This window comes from Scyliorhinus torazame, chromosome 13 (genome assembly GCF_047496885.1).
Source record: "Scyliorhinus torazame isolate Kashiwa2021f chromosome 13, sScyTor2.1, whole genome shotgun sequence".
NCBI classification, from domain to species: domain Eukaryota; kingdom Metazoa; phylum Chordata; class Chondrichthyes; order Carcharhiniformes; family Scyliorhinidae; genus Scyliorhinus; species Scyliorhinus torazame.
This window is the reverse complement of record NC_092719.1, coordinates 75,483,370-75,503,102: the sequence shown is the minus strand read 5'-3', so window position 1 is coordinate 75,503,102 and position 19,733 is coordinate 75,483,370. Positions and strand designations below refer to the sequence as shown.

At 50.5% G+C, this 19,733-nt stretch overlaps 1 long non-coding RNA gene across 1 annotated transcript in view; it reads right to left on the bottom strand.

Moving 5' to 3' along the window:
• The window catches only part of LOC140387712 (uncharacterized), a 56,893-nt gene extending 49,661 nt beyond the window's left edge, over nt 1-7,232 (bottom strand). The window contains exon 1 of the long non-coding RNA XR_011933967.1: nt 7,148-7,232. This is a non-coding gene — a long non-coding RNA (uncharacterized lncRNA). The remainder of the gene's footprint in view (nt 1-7,147) is intronic.
• Nucleotides 7,233-19,733: the final 12,501 nt, after the last annotated feature.

The following is a 19,733-nucleotide window of genomic DNA, read 5'->3' as shown; positions in this document are numbered from 1 at the left end:
CAATGGTGACCATTTGAGAGAGGTGACCACCAAGTTACGGGAAGTACTCAACATATTCCAGAGATTCGCCTTCAACGTATATGGGAGGTTCCCTATTGAGGGTGGGTTACACTGTCAGAAGTGCCAACTTTTAGATGAGAAGTTAAACCAATAACATAGATCATAGAATTTAGAATTGACAGTACCGTGAAGTGCCGCCCATATTATCTTCCACGTGAGTTCACTTCAGCCATTATCACAGCGGTCTACATCCCACCCCAGGCAGTAGTGAGGAAGGCGCTGGACGAACTATACACAGTAATAAACAACTACGAAACAGAACACCCGGAGGCCTTGTTCATCGTGGCCGGAGACTTCAACAAGGCCAACCTCAAGAGTGTACTGCCAAAATTCCACCAGCACATCTCCTGTCCCACCAGGGGCGACAACACTCTTGACCACTGCTACTCAAAAATCAAGGGCGCCTACCGATCCATCCCCCGACCGCACTTTGGGAAATCAGACCATAAGACGGTGCTCCTTCTCCCGGCATACAAGCAGAAACTCAAGCGGGAGAATCCAGCTAAGAAGGTTGTGCAGTGCTGGTCCGAGGAGACAGAAGAGCTCTTACGTGACTGCTTAGAGACAGTGGACTGGTCCATATTTAGGAACTCAGCGACCAACTTAAATGAGTATGCCACGACCGTCACAGACTTCAACAGCAAATGTGTGGATGACTGCGTGCTAAAGAAAGCAGTACGTGCGTTCCCCAACCGGAAACCATGGCTCAATCGCGAGATTGACTCCCTACTGAAGGACAGATCTGAGGCGTTCAAGGCAGACGACCCTGACCTATACAAGAAATCCAGATACGACCACCGCAAAGCCATCCGGAATGCCAAGAGAGAATATCAAACCAAGCTAGAGTCACAGACAGACTCTCGGCGGTTGTGGCAAGGACTAAACAACATAACGGGCTACAAAGTGAAGACGAACAGTATCTCTGGCAGCAGCTCACCCCTCCCCGATGAACTCAATGCATTCTATGCTCGGTTCGAGCAGGTAACCAACAATCCGCTGGCGAGTGCCCCAGCAGCCCATAATTCACCCATACCCACCATCACAGCTTCCGAAGTCAGATTGGCCTTCCTGAAAGTGAACCCTCGGAAGGCGACGGGCCCGGACAGGATCCCTGGAAGTGCACTCAGAGCCTGCGCGGACCAGCTAGCAGAGGTATTCACGGACATCTTTAACCAGTCCCTATTCCACTCCGAGGTCCCCACCTGCTTCAAGAAGACCACCATCATACCGGTACCAAAGAAGAACCAGGCAACGTGCCTCAATGACTACCGACCAGTGGCCCTGACTTCAGTCGTAATGAAGTGCTTTGAGAGGTTGATCATGAAGCACATCACCTCCGTACTCCCAGAACGCCTTGATCCACTGCAATTTGCATACCGCTGCAACCGGTCCACATCAGACACCATTTCCCTGGCCCTACACTCATCCCTAGAGCATCTCGAAAACAAGGACTCCTACATTAGCCTCCTATTTATTGACTACAGCTCCGCATTCAACACCATAATCCCAGCCAAGCTCATATCAAAGCTCCAAAACCTAGGACTTGGCTCCCCACTCTGCAACTGGATCCTCGATTTTCTGACCAACAGACCACAATCAGTAAGAATGAACAACAACATCTCCTCCACAATAGTCCTCAACACCCGCACCCCACAAGGCTGCGTACGTAGCCCCCTACTCTACTCCCTGTACACACACGACTGCGTGACAAAACTTGGTTCCAACTCCATCTACAAGTTTGCTGACGATACGACCATAGTAGGCCGGATCTCGAATAGCAATGAGTCCGAATACAGGAGGGAGATAGAGAACCTAGTGGAGTGGTGTAGCGACAACAATCTCTCCCTCAATGCCAGCAAAACTAAAGAGCTGGTCGTTGACTTCAGGAAGCAAAGTACTGTACACACCCCTGTCAGCATCAACAGGGCCGAGGTGGAGATGGTATGCAGTTTCAAATTCCTAGGACTGCACATCTCCAAAAATCTGTCCTGGTCCACCCACATCGACGCTACCACCAAGAAAGTACAACAGCGCCTATACTTCCTCAGGAAACTAAGGAAATTCGGCATGTCCACATTGACTCTTACCAACTTTTACAGATGCACCATAGAAAGCATCCTATCAGGCTGCAACACAGCCTGGTATAGCAACTGCTCGGCCCAGGACCGCAAGAAACTTCAGAGAGTCGTGAACACCGCCCAGTCCATCACACGAACCTGCCTCCCATCCATTGACTCCATCTACACCTCCTGCTGCCTGGGGAAAGCGGGCAGTATAATCAAAGATCCCTCCCACCCGGCTTACTCACTCTTCCAACTTCTTCCATCGGGCAGGAGATACAGAAGTCTGAGAACACGCACGGACAAACTCAAAAACAGCTTCTTCCCCACTGTCACCAGACTCCTAAATGACCCTCTTATGGACTGACTTCATTAACACTACACCCTATATGCTTCATCCGATGCCAGTGCTTATGTAGTTACATTATATATTTTGTGTTGCCCTTTTATGTATTTTCTTTCATTCCATTTTCTTCTCATGTACTTAATGATCTGTTGAGCTGCTCGCAGAAAAATACTTTTCACTGTACCTCGGTACACGTGACAATAAACAAATCCAATCCAGTGCAAAAGGAGACCATTCGGCCCATCGAGTCAGCACAGGCCCATGGAAAGATCACCTTATCTAAACCCACATCTCCACCCTAGCCCTATAACTCAGTAACCCCATCTAACCTTTTTGGACACTTAGGGCAATTTAGCATGGCCAATCCACCTAACATATACATCTATGGACTCTGGGAGGAAACCGGAGCACCCGAAGGAAACCCACGCAGACACGGGGAGAACATGCAGACTATGCACAATGACCCAAGCTGGGAATCGAAACTGGGACCCTGGAGCTGTGAAGCAACTGTGCTGACCACTGTGCTACCGTGCCGTACATTAAGGTTCCTGTGGCACTTGTGATAACATGGTGTGTGGTGAAGACTCGATGAGGAGATCTCGAGACTTCTATTTTTAAACATGAACCCTTTATTATTAACCTTTATCTATTTGCGGATCCAAGCAATAAGTAGGCAGACTGCTTATTGTTCTCTCAGAGTGTATTGCCATGTAAATCTATACATCATACCATTGGTATGCTATTTTCCAGGCCCATGTTAATCCTTGCTCTGCTGAGCACCTTTATGTTACAATGGCATGCAGGCACATATCACAATATCCCCCTTTCTTGTCTAAAAAAACTTTCCTCCATTCTGTGGAGGAAATACAATTTTTGCTTACTATCTCTTAAATGATGTCCCAATCTCTCGACCCCCATCTCAAGTATCTGAACTCATAAATTCAGACGGTCTTGAGACTTGACACTTCTTCCACATCTCAGTCTGTCCCGTTTGGAGGAATGGTTTCTGCTACTTGGCTACCTCCATTTGATACATATTTCGTGCTCCTTCAAGTTGTATTTCTTTATTAATAACTCGTCTGTTTTTTCATTCCTTCTTCGGGGAATGTGCACTCCATTTGCTCCTAGAGTGGACTCAAAGTTTGTATTTCCATTGTATCCACCATGTTCTCACTAAATGTTTCCACTTCACAAATGGAACCTTTGTTTCCACAATTTCAGCCAAATATTTGTTTGCTGCTGCATTTGCAAATCGTTTTGCAAACTTATGAATCCTGTCAGTCAGCTCAATGGTTTTCATAATGTCTGAGTCACCCTCTGTGCTTTTTTTTCTACTCGTGACTTCACTTCAGTCTCTGATTTACATTTTCCAATCTTGCTGTCATGCCAGTCCCGCCGACGTGAATCAAACCACCTACCTTATCTTCGGGACTGGCGGGGCGGGCGGGCTCCGGGGTCCTGGGGGGGGGGGGGGGGAGGGGCGGGGCGATCTGGCCCCGGGTGGTGTCCCCACGGTGGCTTGGCCTGCGATCGGGGCCCATGCATGCGTGGACTTCCGCCGACCGGCGGAGTCCTTTCAGCCCTGACTGGCGTGGTGCCAAAGGCCTTTCCCGCCGTCCGGCGGCGCGCCAACCACTTCAGCGCAGACCTAGCCCCTCAAGGTGAAGGCTTGGCCCCTAAAGGTGTAGAGACCGCACCTTTGGGGCAGCCCAACACCGGAGTGGTCCATGACATTCCATCCCGCCGGGACCCCCCGCCCCGCTGGGTAGGGGAGAATCCCGGCCCTTTATCTTGCAATGGCACACCGGCACGTAACACAGAGCTGTTTTTAGAGAAGAACAGGAGAGTTGTCCTTGATAATATATATCTCTTCACTAACACCTAACCCAGATTATCTGCCCATTATTTCATCTTCTGTGAGCAAAATGGCTTCCAAATGTCTTACTTTACAAAAAGTGACCAAACTTTAAAAAAATATTTAATTGGCTTTAAAGCACATTGGGATATCTTGGGGTTGTAGAAGCTGCTATAATAGGAGCCAACCTTTCTTTTAAGATGCAGCATCATTGAACAGTCCCTGTCTATGATGATCCACATGCAAAAACACAAATATTATTAGAATAATTATTCTAGCTGTGTTTTCTTTGATATAATTTTCAATTTAAAGTTTGGGTGGAATCTTGTGACGAGCCGGTGACAGCCCCACGACATGTCTTTGCACTCAGGTATATGAGAGGCCTGCCTGCGGAGGTCCTTCCATTAAGATCAAGGGCCCTGGGAGCTAAGGTCCCGCACTTGAGAGCTCCTGGCCAATCTGTGCCAGGCAGCTCTATTGATCAGCAATGCGACCGGGGAGGCACCTGAGGCTTAATATCATCATGGGATCCCTCGAGAGGTTGGTGATGGGAGGCGTGGGCGATGGGGATGTCGGGGGAGAGACGTTGGAGGCAATAATAATAAAAATAATAGGAGTAGCACGGTGGTGCAGTTGTTAGCATTGATGCCTCACGGTGCCGAGGTCCCAGGTTTGATCCTGGCTCTGGGTCACAGTCCATGTGGAGTTTGCACATTCTCCCCGTGTTTGCGTGGATTTCGTCCCCACAACCCAAAGATATGCAAGGTAGGTGGATTGGCCGCGCTAAATTGCCCATTAATTAGAAAAAATGAATCGGGTACACTTAATTTTAAACAATAATAATCATTTTTATTCTCACACGTAGGCTTACATTAACACTGCAAAGACGTTACTGTGAAAAGCCCCTGGATGCCACATTCAGGCGCCTGTTCAGGTACACAGGGGTCGAATTCAGAATGTCCAATTCATCTACCAAGCACGTCTTTCGGGGCTTGTGGGAGGAAACCGGAGCACCCGGAGGAAAACCACGCTGCCACAGAGAGAACGTGCAGACTCCGCACAGTGACACAAGCCGGGAATCAAAACTGCGGCCCTGGTGCTATGAAGCAACAGTGCAAACCACTGTTCTACCGTGCCGCCCAATGGCAAAGGAGTGGTTCTCAGCATGTCACCTTGCCTTTCCTCATACTGGGCCCCTTGACAAGGCACTGAATGCATGGGTTTTCTTGTCATGTTCCCTGCATTGCAAGACTCCTGCCTGCCACTAAGTTAAGTTCAGCAGTGGCAGAGTGAGGCCTTTAAACGGACATTAATTGTCCACTAAAGTGCCTCAATTGGTGATGAGACAGGAAGGCGCCCACAGACTTAATTTAGGTGGAGGATGGAAAGGTGGCTGGATCCGGGTTGCCACCCTCCAGTCTGACGAAATGGCCACCCTACATCAAGATCGCTCTGGGGAACGGTGCAAGATTCAACCTGTTGTCTCAAATTATTCTTTAAAAACCTATTCCATTAATATATTTAGAACTTTGCAGTTAAATTAAAAGCAGATGGAACAAATATATTTAATTTAAATAAAGGGAACTCACTCCAAAGCAATTATTAACATCTTAAAATGTTCTAGACAACCAAAGCCTAATTTTCAGGGTATTAGTTTACTAACTTGAAAGCGATGTTTTAAATGAAGGATGTCTGACTGATCCAGTCTATGGCAAGGATGTTATTTGGACAGACTGCCTCTGAATAAGCATTAGAATCTCCATCCTAACGTTTCACTGTCGGTGAAGGACATTTAAATGGTGCAAGATGTGCATATAAATCAAGAACAAATGCTTCAACCCATTCAACATGAGAGATGCACTTTATTAATGCAAGTTTTTGAGCTGCATTGTTCTTGAGATGACAGGGGAAAGACTGGATGTGGCAGCTGTAAGGGGTTTGGACAATGGCTGCTTTGCTGCTGAGGAGTGTTCCTGCTACCAAGTTTAATAATAGAGTTGACAAGATTTAAGCAATTTTCAAACATCAATTCCCTGACTAACCCCCCCCCCCCACTCTATAAGACTTCCACAGCTCCCTGACCATGACTCCCCAGGTGTCCCCCTCCACCCCCCTGACTATCACCCTCCCTCTGAAGCTAATTGACAATCCGACGCTGGTTAATAATCTGACGCTGATTAATAATCTGAAGCTTTTTAACAATCCGAGGCTGATTAACAATATGCCATCAGACTTTTGAATGGACCTACCTCGTATTAAGTTGATCCTTTCTCCACACCTTGCTAGAACTGTAACATTATATTCTGCAGTCTCTCCTTCCTTCCCTATGTACGGTATGTATTGTTTGTACAGCATGCAAGAAACAATACTTTTCACTGTATACTAATACATGTGACAATAATAAATCAAATCAATTAATTTTTTCCAATTAAGGGGCAATTTAGCGTGGCCAATCCACCTAGCATACACATTTTTGTTTCATCCCCCACCATCTGGCCTGCAAAATCCTACCAACTGTCCTGGCTTGACACAATTCACACCTCTTTAACCTGGGGTTACCCCATCTGCGGATCTGTAAAGATTTAATCACCTGCTAATGCTCGCATTCCAAGCATTGTCGAGCATCTTTGAATCTGTCTATATATATGTTTCTGGAACATACCTCTTCATTCACCTGAGGAAGGAGCAGCGCTCCGAAAGCTAGTGACATTGAAACAAACCTGTTTTACTTTAACCTGGGTTTGTAAGACTTCTTACTGTGCATTTATATAGCCGCGTTCCCAATAGCAGGATGACCCAAGCACCTCACAGCCGATGAATACTTACAGTGTGTAGTCACTGTTTTAGTGTGAAATGGGGCAGCCAAAATGAACCCGTCTGACTGCAGCACGACATCTGCACCACACTGGAGTTTCAGCCTGGATTTTGTGCTCAAGTCTCTGGGGTGGAGTTTAAATCCACAGCCTTCCGAACCAGAGCCAAGAGTGCTGCCCATTGAGACATGGGCCTAATCCACCGCCTAATCTGTGTCCCATTAGTTGAGGCTGCAGGTCGAGCTCCTACATTTACAAAAATTACCCCAAGTGTGAAGCAGATGGATCAGCCCAGATGAGCTAACTTGCTTTAAATGTCTTCCTGCATTTACATGAACAGATGGCTTATGGATTGTTGTAGCGATTGCAGGAAAAAGGCTTGTGTTTATATAACACTTTTCACAACCCCGGGAAATCCCAAAGTGCTTTACAGCTGGTGAAGTATTGGAGAAGTGTGGTAATGTAGGAACCGCCATAGCCATGTTTTTCCACAGAAAGCTCCCACTCGTAGCAACAGGATAAATGACCAGTTTGTTTTAGAGATGTTGGTCAGGGCACCATGGAGTTCAGGCTGTGCTGCTCGGCACACTGGTATAGGTGCAGGAGAAGCCCAGTTCATCTTAGCTTCATATAAACGTAAGCAAAAAGTGGTTACCTGACCTTTGCATTGGTGACTTCCAAAGAAGCATCGGAATTACCGACAAAGATAATCTTGTTCGTCTTCTACCATCCTGGTGGACACATGGTAGAATAATTGTGGACCAATCATAGCAATCGATCACTATCAATGGGTCCACAATAGACCCCGACACGAGATGAAGGAAACCACAGTGGTGAAGAGCTTCAAGTCTTGTGCCTCCCAAGCACATTACTGGCCACAGGTCATGTCGAAAAACATTCCTATACTCTACCCCAAAGTTTAATGTACAAAAGGCATCGAATATGCATCGGAATGAATCAATACCAAATTCTTCACCCCTCTCCACTCGGGTCTTGTTTCAGAGATTGCCCAGTCGCTAAATTAAATTTGGGCAGAATTTACCGGCTGTTCATGCCGGCGGGATATACCGGTGCCACAGACGGCGCCCGGGCTTCCCGGCGACGAGGGGTGTAGTCAACAGGAAATCACGGACAATGGCGGGATCAGAAAATCCTGCTGGCCGGTCGCCTCCGCCACTGAAAAACACACGATGCGTTGCACGGTAAATCTCGCTAATTGTTTATGAATATTAGCTTTGAATGTAATTGGCTCACGTGCAGGCCGTGTCCACTGATGATCGTCCTTTCAAGGGCCACCAATTTGGTTGCTACAGGCTCAGATAAACTGTATGGAATATGAGTGACACGTAAAACTTAGAGCTACTTTTAAAATTCAGACAATCCTGTCAAATGGTCGAGCTTGTGCTCGTGTGGGTGTTGTGGTAGCTTTTATGATAATTTAATAATTATTGTAAGAAGTCTTACAACACCAGGTTAAAGTCCAACAGGTTTGTTTCAATGTCACTAGCTTTCGGAGCACTGCTCATTCCTCAGGTGAATGAAGAGGTATGCTCCAGAAACATATATATAGACAGATTCAAAGATGCCAGACAATGCTTGGAATGCGAGCATTAGCAGGTGATTAAATCTTTACAGATCCAGAGATGGGGTAACCCCAGGTTAAAGAGGTGTGAATTGTGTCAAGCCAGGACAGTACTCAACACCGACAACTGCCAATCTCTAGATGCAATTCTGCAACTCTCCGCTTCATTCTGGATCACAACGTCTTCACCTTTGACAACAAGTTCTTCATCCAGACGCACGTAACAGCCATGGGGACCAAATTCGCACCCCAATACGCCAACATTTTCATGCACCAGTTTGAACAAGACCTACTCACCGCACAGGACCTTCAACCGACGTTATACAACAGATACATCGATGACATTTTTTTCCTTTGGACCCACGGCGAAGAATCACTGAAACGACTACACGATGACATCAATGAGTTCCATCCAACCATCAGACTCACCATGGACGACTCTCCAAAATCAGTTGCATTCTTGGACACACTCGTCTCCATCAAGGACGGTCACCTCAGCACTTTGCTTTACCGCAAACCCACGGATAACCTCACGATGCTCGACTTCTCCAGCTTCCACCCTAAACACATTAAAGAAGCCATCCCCTATGAACAAGCTCTCCGTATACACAGGATCTGCTCAGACGAGGAGGAGCGTAACAGACATCTACAGACGTTGAAAGATGCCCTCGTACGAACGGGATATGGCGCTCGACTCATCGATCGACAGTTCCAACACGCCACAGCAAAAAACCGCACCGACCTCCTCAGAAGACAAACATGGGACACGACCTACAGAATACCCTTCGTCATCCAGTACTTTCCCGGAGCGGAGAAACTACGACATCTTCTTCACAGCCTTCAACACGTCATCGATGAAGATGAACATCTTGCCAAGGTCATCCCCACACCCCCACTACTTGCCTTCAAACAACCGCGCAACCTCAAACGAACCATTGTTTGCAGCAAACTACCCAGCCTTCAGAACAGTGACCACGACACCACACAACCCTGCCATGGCAATCTCTGCAAGACGTGCCAGATCATCGACATGGATACCACCATTACACATGAGAACACCACCCACCAGGTACGCGGTACATACTCGTGCGACTCGGCCAAAGTTGTCTACCTCATACGCTGCAGGAAAGGATGTCCCGAAGCGTGGTACATTGGCGAGACCATGCAGACGCTGCGACAACGAATGAACGGACATCGCGCGACAATCACCAGGCAGGAATGTTCCCTTCCAGTCGGGGAACACTTCAGCAGTCAAGAGCATTCAGCATCTGATCTCCGGGTAAGCGTTCTCCAAGGCGGCCTTCAGGTCGCGCGACAACGCAGAATCGCCGAGCAGAAGCTTATAGCCAGGTTCCGCACACATGAGTGCGGCCTCAACCGGGACCTGGGATTCATGTTGCATTACATTCATCCCCCACCATCTGGCCTGCAAAATCCTACCAACTGTCCTGGCTTGACACAATTCACACCTCTTTAACCTGGGGTTACCCCATCTCTGGATCTGTAAAGATTTAATCACCTGCTAATGCTCGCATCCCAAGCATTGTCTGGCATCTTTGAATCTGTCTATATATGTGTTTCTGGAACAGACCTCTTCATTCACTTGAGGAAGGAGCAGCGCTCCGAAAGCTAGTGACATCGAAACAAACCTGTTGGACTTTAACCTGGTGTTGTAAGACTTCTTACTGTGCTCACCCCAGTCCAACGCCAGCATCTCCACAGCATTAATAATTATTGGCATTTTGGTAATACTATTTAAACACCCTGTAAATCGTGGATGTGCAGAATGATAAACTAGTTGAAATACATACCAACTGAGTCATTTCTTTGGCCACCGACTTTGGCCAGAAGTCCAAACAACAATTCAACTAAACCAAAAATAATCAGTCGCCATCATTTGGGCACAGCGATGGGGCATTGGGGTGACCGCTTTCCAGGTGCAGTTTCTTGTTTTTCCTTTTGGAAACCAGCGACCTTCAAATGTCCAGGATGGTCGGAACACCTGCAGCCAAGGTCTTCTTCCAGAAACCATTTCAGTTTCAGGAGTCCATTTTGCAGTTCAGGCCAGTTTTTTTTTCTTTGCAGATACTGTTGAAGCAGGTGATATCTGGAGAATGTCAATAAGACAGCTCGAATCTCCAAGGCTCCTCTGCAAGGCTGCACCACTGTCGTCACAGAACATAGCTGGCTGCATAGCTCTAATCTTCTACCAGATACATCTATCTGTTTCATGAATATCAGTTTCATGAGTATCTGTTTACTTTCTCAATGTCGTAGAGGGTAACATTTGCTACGAAAGCTGCTGTCAGGAATGCTGAGCCGATATAAATTAGTGTAAAGGAAATGTAATGGTCTTGTGGTAATGACGTAATGACCTTTTAACTGAGAATGGAAATGGGATTGTTGTAAGGAACTCAGAGACTACTATGGGGAATAATCACCTCATGACTGAACTCTGACTGTAATGTGAGCTGGCCTGCTTGGCTCACTAGCAGCATTAATCAACACAGGGCACCCTCCTTAAACAAGTTGAAAGAATGTAAAGTGGAACGGGGGCCTAACTCTTGCTTTAGGGCACTGGCGCCAAAATCAACATAAACTGGGCTACGCTGCATTCAGGCAACATGTTCCACTCAGTTTTTTCTATGTTCACATTGGCTTAAAGTAACAGCCGCTGATGAAATGGTCAGCTCATGTTTATGTGGAGGCAACAGAAGCTCTGGACCTGCTCTTGGTCTTCATCCCAAGAACAGTACTGTGGTTGGCTCACTGTCCGACCTGGCTGATTCCCCTGAGGGACCCAACCAATGAAAGATTGGATGTTCCAATGCGGTTCACTGCGCGCATGAGACCTGAGGCCCCCTCTCCTACAAGCCTGAGGCCAACATCTCGGGGTGTGTTTTCGTCCCATGATCAATGACGGTTTCTCCAATAGCTCAACCAATGGGTGGCGGGACCTGATATTCCTGGCAGAAGTCAACAGGCTATTTGGCTGGCCCGATAGATTTTGCACCCCACCTGTGGCGATCCCCACAGTGCGCGGGACTGGAAAATCCCACACAATTGTTTTGTTTTTTTGATCTTGTTAAGAATTGGGTGGCACGCTGATGCAGTGGTGTGCGCTGCTGCCTACAGCGCTGAAGACCCGTCTTCGATCCTGGCCTCGGATTACTGTCTGTATGGAGTTTGCACATTCTCCCCGTGTCTGTGTGGTTTTCACCCCCACAACCCAAAGATCCGGTTTCTTCCCACAGTCCAAAGATGTGCAGGTTAGGTGGATTGGCCATGCTAAATTGCACCTTAGTGTCCAAAAGGTTAGGTCGGGTTACTAAGTTACGGGGATTGGCTGGAAGCATGGACTTATGTAGAGTGGTCTTTCCAAGGGTTGATGCAGACTCGATGGGCTGAATGATCTCCTTCTGCCACAGTGCATTGTATGATTCTATGTGCAGGTAAGGTGGATTGGCCACACTAAAGTGCCCCTTAATTGGAAAAAAAATTATTTGATACTCTAAATTTATTTGAAAAAAGATTTTATTTGAGAAAAGATCTTGTTAAGAATAGCAAGAGCACAGGGAAGCAATCTCAGTTCTTTACCAATTACGACTTACACTTCTGAAAGACCTTGACCAAAGAATCCTCCGCTAGGGGGCTAGGCCGGCGCTGTAGTGGTTGGCGCCGTGCCTACCGGCGCCGAAGGGCTTCCGCCAGCCGGCGCGGGTTGGCGCATGCGCGTAGTGAACAGCGTGTTCCCAGAACCGCTGGCGTGATTTCTACACATGCGCAGGGGGTTTCTTCTCCGCACCGGCCATGGCAGAGCTTTACACAGGCCGGCAGGGAGGGAAAGAGTGCTCCCACGGCACAGGCCCGCAAACAGGTCGGTGGGCCCCGATCGTGGGCCAGGCCACCGTGCCCCCCCCCCCTACCCCCCAGGGCTGGATCCCCCCCCCCACCCCCCGAGGACTCCGCAGGCCACCCTCAGAGCCAGGTCCCGCCGGTACGGACCTGGTCTAATCCACGGCGGTAGGACTGGCCGAAAACGGGCGGCCGCTCGGCCCATGGGGGACCGGAGAATCGCCGGGGGGTTCCACTGCCAATGACTCCCGACCGGCGCGGCGTGATCCCTGCCCCGTCAAAAAACTGCCGCTGGAGAATTCGGCAGCTGACGTCGGAGCGGCGGGGCAGGGTTCACGCCGTCCCCCGGTGATTCTCCAACCTGGCCGGGGGGGTCGGGGGGGGGGGGGGCGGGGGGGGGGTGGAGAATCCGGCCCCTTGAGTGGGATTCTCCAGTCCGCCAGTTGCGTCTCCTGCACTGCGCACCCCTACCGGCAGTCAGGATTAATCAGTAATAACTGGAAATGATGGGTATCACTAAAACTGGTCCTAACTGCGCTTGTATACCTTACGATGGAACTTAAATTTGCCAGATTTTTCCTGGGACTGAACAGTTTTGAGCTGGATTTTCCTTCTAGTTGGGGAGAGCCAGTGTGGAAATTCTGCCATACACTGCTGGATTGCAAATCCAGAGGTCATGAGTTCAAATGCTTCAGAGTGAAGATGCTGTGCAGGGCTTTGATTACCATGGCAGAAGTCATGTTGGGGCACGGGATGGCGAAAGGGAACCGGGAGTACTCGTCAATTACGTTGAGGAAGTCCACGCTGAGGCGTTCAAAGGGGCGGGAGGCCTTTATCAGGTGCGCTCTATCTGGCCGGTAGAAGTGCAGCTTACACTCTGCGCAGACTTGGCAGTCTCTGGTGATGGTCCTGACCTCCTCAATGGAGTAGGGCATGTTGTGGGCCTTGACAAAATGGAAGAACCGGGTGGCCCGGAGTCGATCCACTTGTGCGCTGGCACATGTACCGCGGGACAGGGCATCAGGGGGCTCATTGAGCTTCCCTGGGCCATACAAGATCTCATAATTATAGGTGGAGAGCTCGATCCTCCACCTCAAGATCTTGTCATTTTTGATCTTGCCCCGCTGTGTAACCAACCGTTGGTCAGTGAGGAGAGTTAATCTCCTGCCAGACAGGTAATGCCTCCAATGTCGCACAGCACAGTGACTTGGGCCTCCTTTTCGACAGAGGAGTGCCGGATTTCGGAGCCATGGAGGGTGCGGGAAAAGAAGGCCACGGATCTGCCCGCCTGGTTGAGGGTGGCGGCCAGAGCCACGTCTGACGCATCGCTCTCCACCTGAAAGGGGAGGGACTCATCGACCGCGTGCATCGTGGCCTTGGCGATGTCCGCCTTGATGTGGTTGAAGGCCTGGCGGACCTCAACCGTCAGGGGTAAAACTGTGGACTTGATGAGTGGGCGGGCCTTGTCCGCATAATTAGGGACCCACTGGGCGTAATACGAGAAAAACCCCAGGCATAGTTTCAGGGCCTTGGGGAAGTGGGGGAGAGGGAGTTCCAGGAGGGGGCAAATGTGGTCGGGGTCAGGCCTAGGACTCCATTTTCCACTACGTAGCCAAGGATGGCTAAGCAGTTGGTGCGGAACATGCATTTCTCCTTATTGTATGTGAGGTTAAGGAGTTTGGCGGTATGGAGGAATTTTTGGAGGTTTGTGTCATGGTCCTGCTGATCGTAGCCGTAGATGGTGACGTTATCTAAGTACGGGAAGGAGGCCCGCAGCTGGTACTGGTCAACCATTCGGTCCATCTCTCCCTGGAAGACCGAGGCCCCATTGGTGACGCCGAAGGGAACTCTGAGGAAGTGATAGAGGCGGCCATCTGCTTCGAATGCAGTGTATTGGCGGTCCTCCGGGTGGATGGGGAGCTGGTGGTAGGCGGACTTCAAGTCAACTATGGAGAAGACTCGATACTGCGCAATCTGGCTGACATCAGATATGCGTGGGAGGGGGTACGCGTCGAGCTGCGTGTACCGGTTGATGGTCTGACTACAGTCAATGACCATCCTGTGCTTCTCCCCAGTCTTCACCACTGTCACTTGAGCTCTCCAGGGGCTGTTGCTGGCCTCAATGGTCCCCTCCCACAGAAGCCGTTGGACCTCCGACCTGATGAAGGTCCTGTCCTGGGCACTGTACCGTCTGCTCCTAGTGGCGAAGGGTTTGCAGTCCGGGGTGAGGTGCGCAAACAGTGAAGGTGGATCGACCTTAAGGGTCGTGAGGCCGCAGATGGTCGGGGAGGGGGGGGGGGGGGGGGGTGGGGGCAGGGGTCCGCCGAATTTCAAAGTAAGGCTTTGGAGATGGCATTGAAAATCCAGGGCAGTGCAGAGGTGGGGGAGGACGTAGAGCCTGAAGTTGCTGAACCCTACGCCCTGGACGGTGAGGGTCGCGATACAGTACCCCCGGATTTCAACGGAATGGGATCCGGAGGCCAGGGAGATTTTCTGGGTGACAGGGAGTACCCGGAGGGAGCAGCACCTTACCGTAGCAGGGTGGATGAAACTCTCTGTGCTCCCGGAGTCAAAGAGGCAGGTTGTCTCGTGCCCGTTGATCTTCACCATCGTCGTAGTGGTCGCGAGGTTGTGGGGCCGAGACTGATCCAGGGTGATGGAGGCGAGCCGCGGAAGATGTTGGGAGGTCCCGGGCTGATCAGCCGTGGCGGAGGTAGCAGTAGGCGGCGAATGGCCAAATGTGCAGGGGTCCTGAGGCGCAGTCCAAAATGGCGGCAAAGATCTCGGCGCCCATGGGGCGCACATGGCAGGTGGCATCAAAGATGGCGGTGGGGAAGATGGCAGTGCCCACAGGCCGCACGTGGCTTGCGGAGGAGAAGATGGCGGCGCCCCTGAGTTGCACGTGGGGGTGTAGAAATGCCGGTCCTGGAAACAGCGTCGACTGACCGGGTGTGGCAAACAGAAACAAAGTGTCCTTTCTTCCCACACCCGTTGCAGGTCGCGCTCTGTGCCGGGCAACGCTGCCTTGGGTGTTTGCTTTGTCCACAAAAATAACACTTGGGGCCCCCCAGCGTGGCTGGCTGCCGCGCGGCGCAGGCTTGCAGTGAGCTGGAGTCGGCAGCTGGTGGGGCCCACGATGCCCACGAGGGTGCCGCGCGGTCGGGGGTGTAGGACTCCAGGTTACGGGAGGCCACTTCTAGTGAATCAGTAAGCTGCCTCGTCTCCGCAAGATCGAGAGTACCCCCTTCCAATAGTCGCTGGCGGACGTAAGTAGACTTCATGCCCGTGACATAAGCGTCTCTGATTAATAGTTCGGTGTGTTGGACTGCCAAAACTGCCTGGCAGTCACAATGCCTACCGAGGATCTGTAGGGCCCATAAGAAATTGTCCAGTGTCTCCATGGGGAGTTGCCGTCTCGTGGCCAGTAGGTGCTTGGCGTACACTTGATTCACCGGTTTAACGTAATGTCCCTTTAAGAGCGTCATCGCTTCCGAGTAGCTGGGCGCATCCCGGATGAGGGGGAAAATTTCAGGGCTCACCCGCAAGTAGAAGACTTGGAGCTTCTGTGGGTCCGAGGGTTCTTCAGTGGCTGCGCTGAGGTAGCCTTTGATCAGGCTTGATTAGGAGATTCATCTTTTTAAATCTTGTGCATTAAATTGATGTACCGTCAATTACCACGAGACGAGAATGGTGAAACAATCGAGGCTTTATTGCACAAGATGTTGTGCCTCCTGCAGCTGGAACCAGAATGGACGCAGCGCAGGAGTGCAGACACCTTTCTACGCCGCCTGCTGGGCGGAGCCAGCAGGCAGTGATTTACCTTTGTACCTGTAATATATGGGCAGTGCCGTAATACATGCAATATATCACTAGTGGTGTTTACCACACGAATAATCTTGCTGTCCATCGCAAGAAACCATAGAAGTTGTGAGTGGCAATTTCAACTTGATTCTCCGAGCCTCCACGCTAAAATCACACTCGGCGCGGGGGCGGAGAATGGGCGTCCGATCCGAGATCGAGTCCAACTCCGCTCGGCGATTCTCCGGTCCTCGCATGTGGTTGCACGTGTGTGGTCAACACAGCGTAGGTCGGGGGCCATTGAAAAAGGCCCCTGCGGCAATTCTCCCAGTGCAGCTGGCCGGGTTCCCGCCGGTATGGTTCTCTCATGGTTCCACCCGGTGTGGCGGCTGCGGACTCAGTCTGAGGCCCCCTCATGAGGGGCGGGGGGATCATTCACGGGGGTTAGCCTCCAGGACGGCCAGACGATCGATCGGGGGCCACCGATCCGCGGGCACGCGCGATCTGGAGGGGGCCTCTTTTCTTGGTGCCGGTCCGCGGTGTGGGTCGGCCATGTCGCGCGGGGCGACCGACATAGGTCGCCGCCGTGCGCATGCGCGGACCCCCGACCGGAAGTGCAGGGCCCCGTATTGGCAGCCGGTGCTGCGAGGTGCACTCTGGGGCCCTTCTGGCCCCCTCCAGGTAGGAGAATCACTCTGGACTTTCTCCAGGTAAATCCAGAGTGATTCGCATGCGTTTTTCCGCAGGTGTGGGGACATAGCCCCATTATTGGAGAATCACGCCCTATGTGAGTGGATGGATTGATTCTGGGGTCATCTTGTGGGCATTCGGCATTTGGGAAGGAGTGGCCCTTGTTTTCATTGTGGGGCCCTGGAAAGTACTTCTGCTCTTCTATTGCCCAAAAGGAATCCTGTCCGTTTGGGCCGATCCCGGATTCTCTTTCCGTTGTCTTCATCCAATAGCAAAGCCACACACGCTTCCCCATTCCGGCCATCAATTGAAATTGCAGTTGGATCCTGATGACCTCATAGGGGCACAACATGCACATTTAACGAAGGACCCTGGCTGCTTCAGGTTGCTGTCCTGCCTGGCTGCCTGTTTATTAGAGCAGGTTAAAAGTCAGAACGCGTTCCTGGCAACTTTTCAGCAACCTGGGTGATTTTACTGCTCACCTGTCCCCCTGGACAGATAGGGTTCAATTGCCTCCATTCAATGCAGAATGACAAATAACATTCACTGTGATGCTGTCAGTTAATGACAGCATTTCTGAAAATGTCGCAACCCTGAACATTGCGGGCGGGATTCTCTGATCCTGAGGCTAAGTGTTGCCGCCATCGGAAATGCCGTCGCACTTCTCGACGGTGTCAACATGGCCTCAGGATCAGCAATTCGGGCCCCTACAGGGGGCCAGCACGGCACTGGAGCGACCCACGCCGCATGCGCCGTGGCACCGGCGCCAACCCGCGCATGCGCAGTGGCTCCCTTCTCCGTGCTGGCCCCAACGCAACATGGCATAGGGCTAAAGGGGCTGGCGCGGAAGAAAGGAGGCTCCCAGCCCGAGAAGCCGGCCCGCCGATTGGTGGGCGCCGATTGCGGGCCAGGCCACAACGGAGGCCCCCCCGGGGTCAAACCCCCCCTCCCCCCCCCCCACAGGCCACCCCCGGACCCTTCAACGCTGAGGTCCCGCTGGGTAAGAGCCAATTAGAACGGCGCTAGTGGGACTTGGGTTTTTTGTTACGGTCGCTCGGCCCATTCCCGGCCGAGAATCGGCGGGGGGGGGGCCGTAGAGTGGCCCCCGACCGGCGCTGCGCCATCCACGCTGGCGCCAATGTTGCCGATTCTCTGCTCTGCGGAGAATTGCGTCCCGGTGTCGGGGCGCGATTCTCGCCCGTCGCGGTGATTCTCCAGCTGGCTCCGGGCTGAGAGAATCCCGCCCAGGATGCCTCCTTGGCTTAGAATATCCCGAACTGCTCGATTGGTTTAATGCTGTGCCATCTGATGTAACACAGAATATTAGGAACATAGGAACAGAAGGAGACCATTCCGCCCCTCGGGCCTGCTCCACCATTCAATGAGAGCCTGGCTGATCTGTGGTCTAACTCCATATACCTGCCTTTGGCCCATATCCGTTAATGCCTTTGCCAAACAAAAATGTATCTATTTCAGATTTAAAATTAACAACTGATCTAGCATTGATTGCCATTTGTGGAAGAGAGTTCGAAACCTGTACCGCCCTTTGTAAATGATCAATGTACCCAGCAACCCTTAAGTCCAGTAACAGCACTGCAGGCCGAGTGGTCACGTGATGACACGGCTACAACAAGGGTTACGTGTCATGAGTGCGAGAGTTCTCCCCAGAGGGCGGGAAGAGCACAAGTATGGAGTAGCTGCTCAACGAGTGAACAAAGTGTTGTTTGTTACAAGTCCCTGTTGTCAGTGTTTGAGATCCCGACACTCCTACAAACATAAAGACCTCCTCTTGAAAGTATTTCATGCAGCCCGTTTTTTAAGAAAAATGGTTTAAACTGTCTGCTGTCTCAGATAGGTTTAAACAGACTCCAGGAGGCCATGTGAAGAGCATGGGCCTTCTCTCCCATGTCCTAGCCAACACTGAGTTCCGATGAAAGGTTGCAGTCTGAAATGTGCTTCACCAGCCCACAGATGCTGCTGTGCATTTCCAGCGTCTTCTGGTCACTGCTCTTTGCGGGAGCTTGCTGTGCAGAAGCTGGCTGCAATAATGTTTGCATTTTGAAAGTTCTCCATTGGCTTTGAAGCACTTTGGGATGTCAAAGCAGGTGCTAATTTGAATACTATGCTTTTCAGCTGAAGAGCTTTAATGAGGGATTATTTCAGAAACAAAATCCCTTAATGTCGAGTTAGGTGAAGTGAATGGATTGACCTCTTTCGGAATAAGCCAAAGTGATGTCAAATTGGATTATTTCACTGCCTTGAAAAATCATTGAAAATAATCTTGAAATATCAAGCGAATGCTCGATGGTTGGAAGAATTTTTTTTTTTCAATTTAGAGTACCCAATTATTTTTTTCCAATGAAGGGGCAATTTAGCGTGGCCAATCCACCTCACCTGCACATCTTTGGGTTGTGGGGGTGAAACCCACGCAGAGATGGGGATAATGCGCAAATGCCACATGGACAGTGACCCGGGGCCAGGATCGAACCTGGGTCCTCAGCTCCGCAGGCAGCAGTGCTAACCACTGTGCCACCACGCCACCCGAAATAATTTATTTTTGACAGTAATATTCCTTTTTCTTGTGTTGAGAAGGCAGAATTAGCACTGCTCTAAGAAATTAACATCAAGCACTGCAGCCTTATTTAAGATGAACAACTTGCAAGTATTGAGGCAA